The 16,883-nt window shown below is 43.0% G+C and overlaps 1 long non-coding RNA gene across 1 annotated transcript; it reads left to right on the top strand.

Moving 5' to 3' along the window:
- Positions 1 to 227: 227 nt before the first annotated feature.
- Positions 228 to 1,315, top strand: LOC145424324 (uncharacterized). The gene is made up of 4 exons (XR_013905367.1): positions 228 to 362; positions 439 to 543; positions 629 to 740; positions 821 to 1,315. It is a non-coding gene; the product is annotated as an uncharacterized LOC145424324 (long non-coding RNA).
- Positions 1,316 to 16,883: the final 15,568 nt, after the last annotated feature.

Here is a 16,883-nt window from a genome sequence, read left to right as displayed (position 1 = left end):
GAGAGTGATCAGAGCGCGTTCGGACATTTTATCATTTCCTGATGATTTTCTGTGCGAACGTTACCGTTTCTCAGCACAATCTATAATTTATTTGAATAACATCCTCAGGCCTAATATTGCTCATGTGACACATCGCGGACATGCTCTCAGTTCATTACATATTATTTGTATTACACTTCGGTTTTTTGCAAACGGGAGCTTTCTGTATAATATTGGTGACGCTGAGCACGTTTCCAAGGCTACCGTCTGTCGGGCAGTCAGGAATGTTACAGTTGCACTGAAACGTCTCCTGTACTCGTTTGTGGTGTTCCCCGGTCACAGACCCACAAGATTCATCAAAGAGGGATTCCACAAAATTGCAGGTATCAGGATGACCAAAACGTAATGTATGATGTGGTGATACCTGGACTACTACTTAAATTCTACATTTATTTTCAGGGTTCCCAGGCGTGTATAGATGGCACTCACATTCCAATCATTGCTCCTTCAGTAAATGAAGGAGACTATGTGAACAGGAAATCCTTCCACAGCATTAATGTACAGGTACATAGTTCCCTGTAGCATTTCAAACTAACAAATTATTTCATTATAGTAATGGATGCTAATTTGTGTTCTCTGCACTGTGAAGATCATATGTGATGCTGCCAACATTATCACAAATGTGGAAGCCAAGTGGCCAGGCTCTGTCCATGACTCACAAATATTCCGTGAATGTACACTGAGCACAAAATTTGGACATGGTGAGTTGAGAATACTTTAAAATATATAAAGACCAATTGCTTCAGGGACATTTGAACTGAAGTGTATCCTTCTGTCTTAGGAGAGTTCACTGGCTACTTGCTTGGTGATAGGGGGTATCCATGTTTACCCTATTTGCTTACCCCTTACCCTGACCCTGAACCGGGCCCACAGCAGCGATATAATCTGGCTAATTGCAGGACAAGAGCCAGAATTGAAATGACTATCGGAATGCTTAAGGCCCGGTTCCAGTGCCTGCAAAGACTCAGGGTCACCCCAGAAAGGGCATGTGACATTATTGTGGCATGTGTGATTCTTCACAACATTGCCACAATTAGAGGAGAACACTGTCCTTCTGAACCAAACATCAGCAGTGATCCAAACCATGAACATCCTGACCCTCCCACGGACATACAAGATGGAAGAGCAGTCAGAGACACCATATGTCACAATCATTTCCTTTGACCCATCACCTCAACATGTTGAAAGAAGAATAAACAGATTTTTTGTTCAACTGGCTTTATTGGTCGCCTGTATTTCCTGTACACAAAGTATTAAAAGATGTAAACCTCATAAAGTGTCTCTGTTGCTTCCTCCTCTGTAACAGCTGTCAATGTTTCTTCATTATTTTCCTGCAGTAAAGAAATAAACAACATTGCTGTTCTACTGTAAACTCATATAATCTGTGGAGTATTACTCACAACTGCATGTTGGTCTGGCTCAACAGGAGGCTGCACCAGATGCAGTACACCACCACCATCAACTGATAGAATATGAGGTTTATACAGGTCACTTATAACTTACAAGGGACCAAATGGCAATTAACAAACATACCAAGCACCTTACACTTCATTGTCATTATGCTCTCAAAGACAACCAAGACTGAGGGAAGGCAAAATCAGTCGGAAAATAACTTCACTACAAAATAATTCATTATGGTAAAGAGTTTATCAAATGAATGAGCAGCACTGCAAAGGTGACTGTGAAGAAAGGATGTATGCACATCATGTATTATTTTGGATTTACCCCCTATGTAGGCACTTGTGTCTTGCGGGGTTATTGACTCAGAGGATGTCCCCGCAGAGATGCCTTCGGCCACAGGGCGCCCACTGTTTTGGCTGAGGGCCAACTGCTCAGCCTCTGTGAGTGGTGGTGGTGGAGGACCCCCACCTGTTTTTCGGGCCTCCGCTTTTTTTCTGTTGGCTATAACGGGCCACATTTGAGCATACAGAGTAAGCAAATATGTACTTGTAATGTGCTCAGATAATTTCAATAAGTGCTTACAGAAGGAAAATTAATGTAGCCTCTAACTGCAATTGATTTACATGGGACAAACAGACCAAGCACTATGGCTCATAATACAATTACACCTTACCTGTTTGGACTATATTTTTATATTTCATTTTTACTTGCTGCCAGGCACGTTTGGGGCCTGTTGGGTTGCACCTGCGCTCACATCACATCACAAAATAAAATGTATATAATAACAAATAAAATAACATATGATAAAATAATGTGTTAAATGGGTGAAAATCCCTCGATCAATGTTTAAATTAACACTCACGCATTGACTCTGTCGGCTATGTTTTGCCATGCATGCTCCCTTCCTTTGGCACCTGAGGCTGTGTTACTTTTTTTCCGCAAAATTTGCATGTTATCGGCATATGCTGCCATCAGAATTTCGGCCTCAAGCGCTGTAAAATACATTGACCGCGCCTTCTTTCCCTCCGTCTCCATGGTGACTCGCTTACTCTGTGCTCCGCTTATCAGGGCTTTATGTATCCTCGTGCGCGCGCTTCACTTGGGGTTAAAGCAACTCCGCGTTGATTGAACTAATTGTTATCAGCCTTTCTGAAACCGAATATTCCGAGTTGGACAGTTCGGGGTTACTCAACCCTGAGTATCGTTTTTCACTCTGAGTTTAATAAACCGGCTTCCTGAAATAGGGCCCAGGGGCCCGTTCTTCGTACGTCGCTTACTACATCCAAGATCAAATGACACATCCAAGATCAAATCATCGCGCTAACCGTGAGCTCGCTAATCCGGTTCCCCGAACACACCTGCTGTTGACGATTACTACAGCTGGACGCAGGAATGTGACATCACTGGGTGTCGTAAAAGGGGCTACGCATCGATAGTAGAAACATTGATCGGCAACCCGCTGATTGGTCGGCGAAAATGTCGAAGGGGCGTGCTCGGTATTTTCCGGCAGCAGAGCAAGAACTCATGAGTGAGGGATTTCAGGAGTTTCAGAGTTTAATTAAAACGCAAGAGAACACTGCAAAGGCTGCAAAAGCAAGGAGAGAGGGCTGGCAGAAAGTTGCTGACAAATCAAACTCGTAGGTAATTTAATAATAATAATAATAATGGATTGGGTTTATATAGCGCTTTCCAAGGCACCCAAAGCGCTTTACGATACCACTATTCATTCACTCCCACATTCACACACTGGTGGAGGCAGCTACGGTTGTAGCCAGGCTGCCATATCGCGCCATCGGCCCCTCTGGCCAACACCAGTAGGCGGTAGGGTAGATCTATCATATGACACTATATTGTCCAATATCATATGGCATTATATTATATTATAATATGTTATATTATATCCCCTTTCACATTAGAGCCACAACAGGACCCACAAGAACATGGGAACAAGTAAAAGTGGAATACAGGAGTATTCTACAGAATGGTAATATTTATCTCTTAGATTGCTTTGCGTCTCTTGGCAAGGTAATACTGGCCTGTAATACTCTGTTAGTTTGTTCATAACAGCAACCAAGAAAAGGGCAGAGGAAAAAAAGACAGGTGGTGGTCCTGCACCCCCTCGTCAACAAGTTGGTTAAGTAAATAATACCCTCACGGGAATATCGATATCTCTCTATGAGCACACTGTCGCGCTGAGCTAAAGGATCCTGTCTGTCCCGCAATATACGCTGAATTCTGAGGACTCTCCTTATCAATCTTGCACCTTCCGCAATGGGCTGCTCGCGTATACGGACAGGACATGGCTGCGACAGGCTTCCCAAATCCACCTTCGCTTTTATAGCCGTGGTCTCTCATCTTGATTACACGAAGTAATTTACAATTACTACTCTGAAATATGAATTACATCTGTAATAATCACATACATGTAATAGAATGTTAATAGTACATTTCCCTTTTTTAGGAAATGACCTGTATGTATCTGTGTGACATCAATAAAAGGGTCAAGTGCTGCATTATCTTTAGTTACATTGATGTTATTTATTTATGGACAAACAGTGGTAAAATATCGCTGTTGCTTTCGTATAAATGAAGCGGACATACCTGCGTGGCCGCGATCTAATCCTGTTTACATAAAGTAAACCTGCTCCCGAGCAGGTTTACGCTTACGGCTCTGTTGCTATGACAGCAAGTCCCGGATGAGCTTCGGGGAACCGACTGATCCAGGATCACGCGAAATCGTCAACAATCTAATCCGGCTAACCTACTTAGCGAGGTACGAAGAACGGGCCCCAGGTCTTTGGATTCGTCCCATATAAAAACCTGAGCTATAAACAATGGCCAAATATATGTCACGTGCCCTTTAAGGATAACTCTCACAAATTAACCTAAAGTAGTGTCACAGTGCACAGTAACAATGATTCAGATCAGCTATCATCAATTCAATCATCGTCAGTTCAGTCATGTTGTACAACATTAAAATATCAAGTTTCAAAGGTCAAAGTATCAATATCCAAAATTTCACAGTATCAAGGTTCAATACTTATTTGTAACCTGCAGTAACATTAAAGATTATCTACAAGGTTGCAAACATTCAGGAATTATAGTCACCATATAATTCACTTTCATTGTAAACATTAATTACATCCATCAAAATAACTCACTGTACATATATATCTAATCACAAATAAACAAGTATATTACCCCTTTTAAGAAATGGATGCCCACGGTTGTGAGTGCGGCTTCTTGCTGTACATGGGTGGATGGTTGTAAATCACATCACAGATGCCAAAAACCTCTCAAACCAAGCCCCCTTGCCGGTGATGCTGTGCGCAACCTCGTGACGGAGTCAAGCATATTCAAAACACCCCCTCACCTCCCGTGTCAAACTCAAATGTCAGCCTATTTCATGTGTCACTTTTGGAGCAGTTGCCATCCCGACGAGCCATGGAGAAGTTCGTGTTTGTGTTATTTTACTTATTTGGTGTTCTGGTGTGTTTGGGCACCGGTCAGCACCATCGTGTTGAGCACGTGTTGGACCGTGGACACACCGGATTCAGTGGGAGAATAACGGTCAGGTGTACAGTTTACTGAGCACTGGGACTCAGTATCGTTTACCAGCACAGACACGGAGACGCGCTCAGCTTCTATTGAGAGCAAACAACCAAGTGAACCCTCCGGCTGCGTCCAGTAGACGAGACACACCGTCTGGGCCGGGAGCTTTCCGAGCATTCAGACTCTTAAACTGCTTCCTCGCATCTGCTTCATGAATATGAAGGGTTGTGGTGGGAGGAGGTGGTGTGAAATCCTCTTTTGTGTGGGGTGAGGAGGGGGGTGTTGTAAAAGTCCCCAAGAGCAATGATGAGAGAGTCCGGGAATGTCCGCTCCATGTGCAGTATCTGCTCCGCGAGTGCGCACTGAGCTGCCTGCGCATCCGCATCTGGCGGGATGTAAACAGCGGCCAAGATGAATGAAGCAAACTCCCGCGGAGAATAAAACGGTTTGCAGTGAATAAAAAGGTATTCCAGAGAGGAAGAGCAGTGCTGAGCAATCACTGTTACATCTGTGCACCAGCCACTATTAATGTAGAAGCAGACACGTCCACCTGTGGTCTTACCAGAGAGAGAGGCCTGCCGGTCCGCGCGCAGCAGATGAAAGCCCTCCAGCTTGAGCGCGCTGTCCGGGATGTCCTCACAGAGCCACGACTCCGTAAAACACAAGACACAGGAGGAGGCAACGTCTCTGTTCATGCTTCTCATCAGGGCCAGCTCGTTCATCTCATTCCTGAGTGAGCGTACGTTGGAAAGGGAGATCCCAGGAAGAGCAGTTCGCAGTCCGCGTCTCCTCAGACGCACGAGTGCGCCGGCTCGCTTTCCTCGCTTTCGGCGTCTCACTTTCCTGATCAGAGTCTGCAGTAAATCTGCCGCAGATGCGACAAATATTGGAAGTAAATCCACAGGTGTTGTAGTCCTGTAGTTAAGAAGCTCTTCTCTAGTGTAAGAATATCCAGAGGAGTGCCCAGACACAGAAGTTATGCACAAAAACAAAACAGAAGTAACGCACTGAAGCACCGGGGCATCCATACGCGGCGGCGCCATCTTGGAACAAGGGACTTGTCTTTGAAAGGTAGAGTGTTAATTACTAAAGCTGAAGGGATATCCCGATGAACATATGCTGCTCTCTCCTTACATCTGGATAAGAAAAGTAGTAAAGATATTGACCGTATGCTCTTTAATTTTATATGGAAAAACCGTACGCACTATATTAGAAAAACTGTTGTGATGAATAAGTACGAATCAGGTGGGCTTAACGTCTTAGACTTTTCTACTTTAAATAACACTTTCAAAATTAATTGGGCCAAACATTTTCTTAAAACCCTACCTCTATCTGGAACTTTATACCATACCACATTTTCTCTCGTTTTGGTGGCTTTACTTTTATTTGAAATTGTAATTACAATGTTGAGAAAGTCCCTGTAAAGCTTTCATCCTTCCATAAGCAGGTCCTCTTAGCGTGGACCCTCATTTATAAACACAACTTCTCACCTCACAAATACCTTATCTGGAACAACAGAGATATTTTATAGAAAAATAAATCACTTTTCCTGGAAACTTGGCTCCAAAATGGGATCCTATTGGTGGCTCAGCTGGTTAGTAAAGAGGGACAACTACTTACTTACAACGACTTTATTGCACTATATAATTTTCCAATCAGTGTTCCAGATATCAAGCGGAAGACAGTCTGGATGGTCCCCCATAAATATTTGATTGTAAATAAGGTGAAAGAAGTCTCTTTTAAAATTCGACATACATGTTATCCAGCCAGTCACTACATGGTCAAATTTAAAAGGGACATAAATACTAATTGTACTTTCTGTGGGGATCATCCAGAAACGGTGACACATCTTTTTTGGTACTGTTCTTTTACACAGAGATTCTGGAAGGAATTTAGCAGCTTTGTTATTGTCCATATTTTAAGGGAGTTTTCTTTACGATGGGAAAATGTTTTATTCTGTTTCTTTAAGTTCCCCAAGAAGTATGAGAAATGTTTTTTATGATAAATTTCTTAATACTTTTAGCTAAATTTTTTATCCATAAATGTAAGTTTACTAACAAAACACCATATTTCTGTCATTATTTTAAGGATGTGCACATGCACATACAATCAATATCAGACTGCACCAACAAAAAGGCTCTCACAACAATATATGTATGTGAATTTTTGCGTGTATTCTTATAATTGTTACCTTTTTCTTTCACCCTTGGCTTTTTGTGTTCATGTTCTGTTGTATACTTCATCTGTTCGTATGTTGTATACTCATTGTTTGTTAAATAAAGTTTTAAAAAAAAGACACGCTTTGTTTAGACCCCCAAAATCCTTTCCACGCCCACCCCCGTGACATCACGCTCCAAAGCCCTGTTACGTCACAGAACGTGGTGATGTCATAGTGACAGTCCTTTCATCCTTTGATGTTCAAGTCTATAAATAGAGGACAGCTGTCAAAGGGAATTCATTAAGCTATCGTTTTGTTGGAGTGATACAGCACATAAAAAAGCAGAAATGAGTTCGAAAGCTAACAAAGACAGAAATGTTAATTTCTCGAAAACAATGGTTAAAAAAAGTGAAAAAGAAAAAGAAACATATGCCAGACAGTTCGAGCAAAGACTGCAGCCAATGATCGACGAGGTTGAAAAGCTCAAAACTGAGCTTGACTACTTCAAAAACCTGCATACAGTCAATAAGAAACGGATCGAGGATCTAACAAAAGAAAACAATGAACTTTTGCAGAATAATAAGCTGCTGGGTTCGGTCTTGGATGACAGGACAAACATCGCAGACAGGTTGGACTCGATAAAAGATGACCACGAAGCTCTGGTAAAGTTCCGCGCAGAGACGGAGAAAACTCTGGCTGAGCTTAAAGAAAAACACGAGGACGAAGTCCAAGTCCTGCAAGGACTGCTGGAAACAGAGAAAGAAAAGGTGGCACGTCAGCAATTTCACAACAGCCAAGTTGTTGAATTATTATTGAAACGCCACAAAGAGGAAAAAAATCAGATGCAGCAGTTTTACCAGGAAAATACTAAAAAACTGGAAAACAAAGCAAATGCTGCAGACAGGAAGTTAGAAGAGGTGATCAACATGTATGACTCCAAAATAGAAAAGCTGCAGACGGCAGTAAAAAATAGTAGAGGTGTGACCGTCAATGCGGTTAAGGAACGCGAGGAAGAACGTCAATCCTCGCAGTGTTGGATTGACGGTGTTTTGTGGCATAATACAAAGCTACAAGACGAAAATGAATTTATGGTTAAAAACATGAAAGAATTAACAGAGGAGAAAGGTCAAATGGGCAAAGTGATAGACGACCAAAAGGCCCAGAATATGGCGATCAAGCAGAAATGCCAGAGTAATATTAGAGCTCTGGCCTTGGAAAAGAAAATGAAGGCTATGCTTGAAGACGAAGTTGATTCTTTGAAAAAGAAAATTGAAGACGTCAAAAAGGCCCTAAGCACAGAGCAGGAAAACCACAGAAAGACAGCAGTGGACCGGCACAAAGTAAAAGCGGCACACAATCAGGCACTGGCTGAAAAGGTGGCGCTGGAAGAGAAACTGCGCTCCACAAAAAAGCAACGGGAAAGATTTATATCCAAAGTGAATTGGCTGGAGAAGAAAGAGCGCTACTTCCAAGAGGAATTGTGCCAGTGCGTTTTGTCCTTTGAAAAGGCATTTCCACATGAAGGTCACTTGAGAGGAAAAGAAAAGGTGGAATTTAGGGATATGTTCCACTACTTAAAAAAGAAATACGTAGACGGAGTGGAAGGCACCCCCTTTGTTGGAACAACGGAGTTTCTTGAAAAACAGCTGAACTGTCTACGTATCAGATGCAAGGATCTAGATGCAGCTTTACTAGCTAAAACACGGGAGCTGGAATCATTTAAAAAGCAGTACAATGACATGGTAAAGTCTTCCGAGTACGCTTTATTCCGACAAAGAGAGGAGCTCATTGGACCAGTGAACCAGATTATCCAAAAGGCTGCCAATGAAGAAAAAGAGATAGGTCATCTAAAATCTAGAGTGAAAGACGCTCAACTCCAGCTTAAATTAGAAAAACAGAAAGGACAAAAGCTGGCATCGTTGGACCATAGAAGCATGATGGGGAGATGTTCTGAGGAGACTCCGTCTCAGATTAATCCTCGTCCACTTCCAGGGAAAACTACATTTATTCAGGTACGTCCAAGACACCCTGGCAGAAGTGCAGGTATGGCTTCCCCAGTGAATCCTCCTGTAGAGTCTCCATCAACACCACCTTTCCTCAATTCTGATGATGGATTACCACCAGTTGATTGTTAAAAATTAACTGCTAAAATAGGCCATTAGAAGTATACTTCATCTTGTCTCCCTATATCATGGGTGGGCATTCTCAGTCCACGAGGGCCGGTGTCCCTGCAGGTTTTAGATCTCACCTTGGCTCAACACACCTGAATCACATGATTAGTTCGTTACCAGGCCTCTGGAGAACTTCAGGACATGTTGAGGAGCTAATTTAGCCGTTTAAATCAGCTGTGTTGGTTCGAGGACACATCTAAAACCTGCAGGGACACCGGCCCTCGTGGACTGAGATTGCCCACCCACCCCCAACCGGTCGCAGCAGATGGCCGCCCCTTCTTGAGCCTGGTTCTGCCGGAGGTTTCTTCCTAAAGGGAGTTTTTCCTCCCCACTGTCGCCCAGTGCTTGCTCAAAGGGGATCATTGGATTGTTGGGGTTTTCTGGCTTTTACTGTAGTGTTTTCACCTTACAGTATAAAGCAGCTTGAGGAGACTGTTGTTTTGCCATGATGCAATATAGTATTAAATATGACTACATTTTAAAAACATCTATTATAGCATCAAAGTAAAACAAAAAAACTAAATGAAATGAATCAAAATGTCTAATCTGGCAAAACAAGAAAAGAAAAAAGGTTTCACCTTTAAATAAAAATCCAAATCACAAACACATTCTGATTTTTGTTGTGTGTGTTTTTTTGTGTATGTTGTCACGTATAAAATCGTTGCACTCTGTCTCGGTGTCTGCCCGGCCGGCTCCGCAAGGCTACATATGTTTATTGTGTTGCTGCTTTCTTCCACTCGTCATTCTGCCTGGGCGGAGCTCAGGCCCACGCACCTGTCTGCAATTACGCTGCAACGTGTCCTGTCTGTATGGAGACTGAGAGCTGCCAGAGTAATAATGTAGATACAGGCCTCTTTCTCCTTCTGCTGCTGTTCATGCTTTTATTCCATTGATGTTGCTATCATTTGTAAATATATTTATTTGCTCTTATTTTATCAATTTACTGTCGTTCATGTATTTAATCTTCTTTGTATTTAAATATGATTTTTTTTAAGTAATGCCGCGAGATGGACAGTTAAATAAAGGTTTCATTGAATTAAAAAAAAGATTTAAAGATGACTGGTGGCGGAAGCAGAGCACAGACTGTCTGTGAGAATCTATCGCCATCGTGTGGTGCAGAGATATATTGCCATTGAATTTAGACAACGAAAGCTTGGCTCACAGAGCAGCTGCAACACGAACAAAAAACATTAAATAGCAACATGATATATTATATTATATTATATTATATTATATTATATTATATTATATTATATTATATTATATTTATAGCTGTCGAAATTAACGCGTTAATTGCGATAATTAAATTTTGGAATTAATTACGTTAGAATATTTAACTATTTAGCGCAACACGCAGATAAGTCGCTCCCATAATTCCACTTGATTTGTTTACCGCGCCACTGAAAATGGAGAAGCAGGAAGCGGATGGCCTTCTGGATGGGGAATTTAAATACAAGAAGAACATAGATGGGACAATAAACAAACGCGTTGTAATTTGCACTCACTGTAGTAAAGAGTTTCAATTTCACCGTTCAAATTCGACCTTAAAATACCACCTTAATGCCAAACACGCGTTTGTCGGGGCAGCAGCTTCACCCGGCCTGCGTCAGACCACTCTTAGTGAACGCAGGCCACTCGGTAAGTCTTCTTTGGACAAACTGACCGACAATATAGCCAAATGGATAGCAAAGGACTGCAGACCGCTAAGCATTGTGGAGGACAAGGGCTTTGCGGATGTTTTAAAGGTTGCATCTCAGGACGCGTCCTACAAGCCCCCAGCGAGAAGCACAATAACAATTCGAATCCACGAACTGTATGAAACGGAGAAAAAGAAAAAAGAAGAGGCTTTAGTTCACACAGAATGCGTGGCTCTGACAGGAGACCACTGGACATCATTGAGTAATGACAATTACCTGGGAGTTACTGCGCATTTAATCACTGAAGCCTGGGGTCTGACATCCTTTGCGCTGACTATAATGAAAACGGAAGAGCGGCACTTTGCGGAGGCTTGTGCAGAGCAGTTCCAGACTGTTGCTCGCAGGTGGAGAATTGAGGAGAAGGTGACAACAGTAGGCACGGACAGTGCGCGCAATATGATCGCCGCGGCTCGCATCATGCCATTCAATCACATGCCGTGTACCGCGCACATTCTACAGAGATGCATCACAGTGAGTCTCGCAGACAGTGGCTTTGTCACTGCGCTGGCCAAATGCCGCAAAATTGTTGGCCATTTTAAGCACAGCCCAGGAAACACAGCAGAGCTGAACGCAGAGCAGGTGTCACTGGGGCGCAAGCAGGAGCCGTTGGCCCAGGACGTGCCTACGCGCTGGAACTCCACGCTGGAGATGGTGAAGCGCTTGATCCGCAACCAAACTGCAGTAACCGCGACTCTGGATAAACAAAAGCATAAACTTGTCCTCCTGACGCCTCCAGAGTGGGACAAACTCCAGAGACTGGAGACACTTCTAGAGCCCTGCAGGTGAGCCTGTCATTGTGACCATAATTGTAGGTTTCGATTAAATGTATCAAACATACATCTTAAATCAGTTTTGTTAGGACTGTTTACTTAGCCTGATACGGCGAAGGACACTGTCTCAGCTGAACTATGGACACGCACACACATACACTTACACTGATAAGCACGCACTCATCCCCCTCCCTTCCAAACGCCTTCGATGCTTGTTCCTGTGGGGGAAGGCAGCGGGTCTGCGTGCCGCGCTGAAATGATAGCATGGTGCAGGACGACTGCTGTGTTCCTTCGAATCACCCCCCACCCCCTATCCATCCCCTGTGGCTTGTCATGTGCTCTGATGTTGTGATGTGGACATTAATGTGCTCTCTGTGCAGAGGAGTTTTTTTGTTTCCTGTTCTCATGCTGTCCTCCCATAGGCTGCCCAGCGTGTGAAGAGGTCTCTTTTTTTCCTCTTGTACTTTTCCCAATGTTGTGTAATTTTTTCAGTGTTATTCTCTCAACGCTGCCGGTCTCCGACTGTATTCCCATGTGATGTCTTGTTGTTGTGTGTGTAAGTCGGGGGGTCCTATTCCTCTGTGGGGCAACCTGCATATGGCCAATAAAGCATTCATTCATTCATTCATTATTATGAAAATGTCTTATTTAAAAAATAAATGAAATCAAATATTTTATTAATATTACCTAGTATTAAAAAGCTTTTTTTAATTTGCTGTCTTATCTGTGTGTGTGTGTGTGTGTGTGTGTGTGTGTGTGTGTGTGTGTGTGTGTGTGTGTGTGTGTGTGTGTGTGTATTCCACTGCAGATATGTGACTGAACTGCTGGGAGGAGAGGCCTACGTCTCCTGCTCTGTAGTTCTACCAGCCTTCTGCCACCTGCGCCGTGTCATGGAAGTAACTGATGAGGACCCTGCATATGTGGTGAGGTTTAAAGAGAAGTTTAAGGAAGACCTTGCTTCCCGCCAGGAACATACCAACTATGCATGGCTCCAGATCGCAACTGCACTGGACCCACGTTTTAAAGACCTACGCAGTGTGCCCAAGACTGACAGAGAAGCAGTGTGGACCACACTGGCAGGCATGCTGCATGAAGACTCTCCTAGAAGATCACACACTGCAGAAGAAGGTCCAGCCAAGAAGAGGCTGAGCCTGCTGCAGATGGACTCTGACTCTGAGTCAGAGGAGGAGGTACAGCAGGACAGAGCCATACAGCGCTACAGAGCAGAGCCCTGCACTGCCTTAGAGGACTGTCCCTTACAGTGGTGGGCAGCTCATGCAGGAGCCCACAGCCAGCTGGCCCGCCTTGCTCGCAGATACCTGGCCACTCCTGCCTCCACATTTTGCCTGTTGAATTAGGCCTATGTTCTGTGAACTTGAAGATGTATATGGATAAAACAATGTGCTAGATTTAAACGGGTGGAAAACATTCAGTAAAAATCCCTCACAATTATTTGAAGCCCTGTTCTGCTTGTACTGCTTGTACTCACAATTAATAATAAATAAAACAAACAAGTGTGTTAAAAACCACTATCTGTCCCGATTTTTACACATATATACACACATATATACACATATATACACATATATTTCGAGTTGCGATTAATAAATTTTTAGGCTGTGATTAATTCGCTTCCAGCACAACACCCAGCCTACGTCAGACCACGCTGAGTGAACGCAGGCCACTCAGCGTGGTCTTAGCATTAAATAACACTAACAAGTGTGTAAAAATCCGCTATCTGTCCGTATGTTTGCACACATTTTGGTCATATTTCGAGTTGTGATTAATCATGATTAATTAATTTTTAGGCTGTGATTAATCTGATTAAAAATTTTAATCATTTGACAGCCCTAATTATATTATATTATATTATATTATATTATATTATATTATATTATATTATATTATATTATATTATAGTGCAAACAGTGCAGGCTTCAGCTCTGGGGAACAAGCTGTTCCTCAGTTTGGGTGGATTCCGTCACTCACAGCGTTGTTAGCCCTCTTGTGCGCGCAGACTGCAACCCCCCCCCCCCCCCCCCCCCACTGTGCTTTGCCCTGATATCTGCAGTGTGAGGTTGGATCGCTCATTCTCATCCTCACACTGATGCCACTTATTTCGGTCTTTGTTTGACATAAAAGGGCATATTTGTCACTTTATTGCAACTATATTTGCACTCTTGAGCTCCTTCATTCACTGACTGATCATAAAGTTATTACTTGCGTTATGTATTCATCCGTTTGAACATAATTAATGAAGCCACATGTAATCACTAAAATTTGTATTTTGGGTACAATAAGAGAGTTTCAGATGGAATGCTGTTTTGTTTTGTTTAAATTTCACCAACTTGCTGATGCCCACGGTTGTGAGTGCGGCTTCTTGCTGTACATGGGTGGATGGTTGTAAATCACATCACAGATGCCAAAAACCTCTCAAACCAAGCCCCCTTGCCGGTGATGCTGTGCGCAACCTCGTGACGGAGTCAAGCATATTCAAAACACCCCCTCACCTCCCGTGTCAAACTCAAATGTCAGCCTATTTCATGTGTCACTTTTGGAGCAGTTGCCATCCCGACGAGCCATGGAGAAGTTCGTGTTTGTGTTATTTTACTTATTTGGTGTTCTGGTGTGTTTGGGCACCGGTCAGCACCATCGTGTTGAGCACGTGTTGGACCGTGGACACACCGGATTCAGTGGGAGAATAACGGTCAGGTGTACAGTTTACTGAGCACTGGGACTCAGTATCGTTTACCAGCACAGACACGGAGACGCGCTCAGCTTCTATTGAGAGCAAACAACCAAGTGAACCCTCCGGCTGCGTCCAGTAGACGAGACACACCGTCTGGGCCGGGAGCTTTCCTAGCATTCAGACTCTTAAACTGCTTCCTCGCATCTGCTTCATGAATATGAAGGGTTGTGGTGGGAGGAGGTGGTGTGAAATCCTCTTTTGTGTGGGGTGAGGAGGGGGGTGTTGTAAAAGTCCCCAAGAGCAATGATGAGAGAGTCCGGGAATGTCCGCTCCATGTGCAGTATCTGCTCCGCGAGTGCGCACTGAGCTGCCTGCGCATCCGCATCTGGCGGGATGTAAACAGCGGCCAAGATGAATGAAGCAAACTCCCGCGGAGAATAAAACGGTTTGCAGTGAATAAAAAGGTATTCCAGAGAGGAAGAGCAGTGCTGAGCAATCACTGTTACATCTGTGCACCAGCCACTATTAATGTAGAAGCAGACACGTCCACCTGTGGTCTTACCAGAGAGAGAGGCCTGCCGGTCCGCGCGCAGCAGATGAAAGCCCTCCAGCTTGAGCGCGCTGTCCGGGATGTCCTCACAGAGCCACGACTCCGTAAAACACAAGACACAGGAGGAGGCAACGTCTCTGTTCATGCTTCTCATCAGGGCCAGCTCGTCCATCTCATTCCTGAGTGAGCGTACGTTGGAAAGGGAGATCCCAGGAAGAGCAGTTCGCAGTCCGCGTCTCCTCAGACACACGAGTGCGCCGGCTCGCTTTCCTCGCTTTCGGCGTCTCACTTTCCTGATCAGAGTCTGCAGTAAATCTGCCGCAGATGCGACAAATATTGGAAGTAAATCCACAGGTGTTGTAGTCCTGTAGTTAAGAAGCTCTTCTCTAGTGTAAGAATATCCAGAGGAGTGCCCAGACACAGAAGTTATGCACAAAAACAAAACAGAAGTAACGCACTGAAGCACCGGGGCATCCATACGCGGCGGCGCCATCTTGGAACAAGGGACTTGTCTTTGAAAGGTAGAGTGTTAATTACTAAAGCTGAAGGGATATCCCGATGAACATATGCTGCTCTCTCCTTACATCTGGATAAGAAAAGTAGTAAAGATATTGACCGTATGCTCTTTAATTTTATATGGAAAAACCGTACGCACTATATTAGAAAAACTGTTGTGATGAATAAGTACGAATCAGGTGGGCTTAACGTCTTAGACTTTTCTACTTTAAATAACACTTTCAAAATTAATTGGGCCAAACATTTTCTTAAAACCCTACCTCTATCTGGAACTTTATACCATACCACATTTTCTCTCGTTTTGGTGGCTTTACTTTTATTTGAAATTGTAATTACAATGTTGAGAAAGTCCCTGTAAAGCTTTCATCCTTCCATAAGCAGGTCCTCTTAGCGTGGACCCTCATTTATAAACACAACTTCTCACCTCACAAATACCTTATCTGGAACAACAGAGATATTTTATAGAAAAATAAATCACTTTTCCTGGAAACTTGGCTCCAAAATGGGATCCTATTGGTGGCTCAGCTGGTTAGTAAAGAGGGACAACTACTTACTTACAACGACTTTATTGCACTATATAATTTTCCAATCAGTGTTCCAGATATCAAGCGGAAGACAGTCTGGATGGTCCCCCATAAATATTTGATTGTAAATAAGGTGAAAGAAGTCTCTTTTAAAATTCGACATACATGTTATCCAGCCAGTCACTACATGGTCAAATTCAAAAGGGACATAAATACTAATTGTACTTTCTGTGGGGATCATCCAGAAACGGTGACACATCTTTTTTGGTACTGTTCTTTTACACAGAGATTCTGGAAGGAATTTAGCAGCTTTGTTATTGTCCATATTTTAAGGGAGTTTTCTTTACGATGGGAAAATGTTTTATTCTGTTTCTTTAAGTTCCCCAAGAAGTATGAGAAATGTTTTTTATGATAAATTTCTTAATACTTTTAGCTAAATTTTTTATCCATAAATGTAAGTTTACTAACAAAACACCATATTTCTGTCATTATTTTAAGGATGTGCACATGCACATACAATCAATATCAGACTGCACCAACAAAAAGGCTCTCACAACAATATATGTATGTGAATTTTTGCGTGTATTCTTATAATTGTTACCTTTTTCTTTCACCCTTGGCTTTTTGTGTTCATGTTCTGTTGTATACTTCATCTGTTCGTATGTTGTATACTCATTGTTTGTTAAATAAAGTTTTAAAAAAAAGACACGCTTTGTTTAGACCCCCAAAATCCTTTCCACGCCCACCCCCGTGACATCACGCTCCAAAGCCCTGTTACGTCACAGAACGTGGTGATGTCATAGTGACAGTCCTTTC

The sequence above is a fragment of the Astatotilapia calliptera genome, chromosome 23 (genome assembly GCF_964374335.1).
Source record: "Astatotilapia calliptera chromosome 23, fAstCal68.1, whole genome shotgun sequence".
In the NCBI taxonomy this organism is placed as follows: Eukaryota; Metazoa; Chordata; class Actinopteri; order Cichliformes; family Cichlidae; genus Astatotilapia; species Astatotilapia calliptera.
Note: the sequence above shows the minus strand (reverse complement) of the source record. Positions and strands in the feature narration are given on the sequence as shown.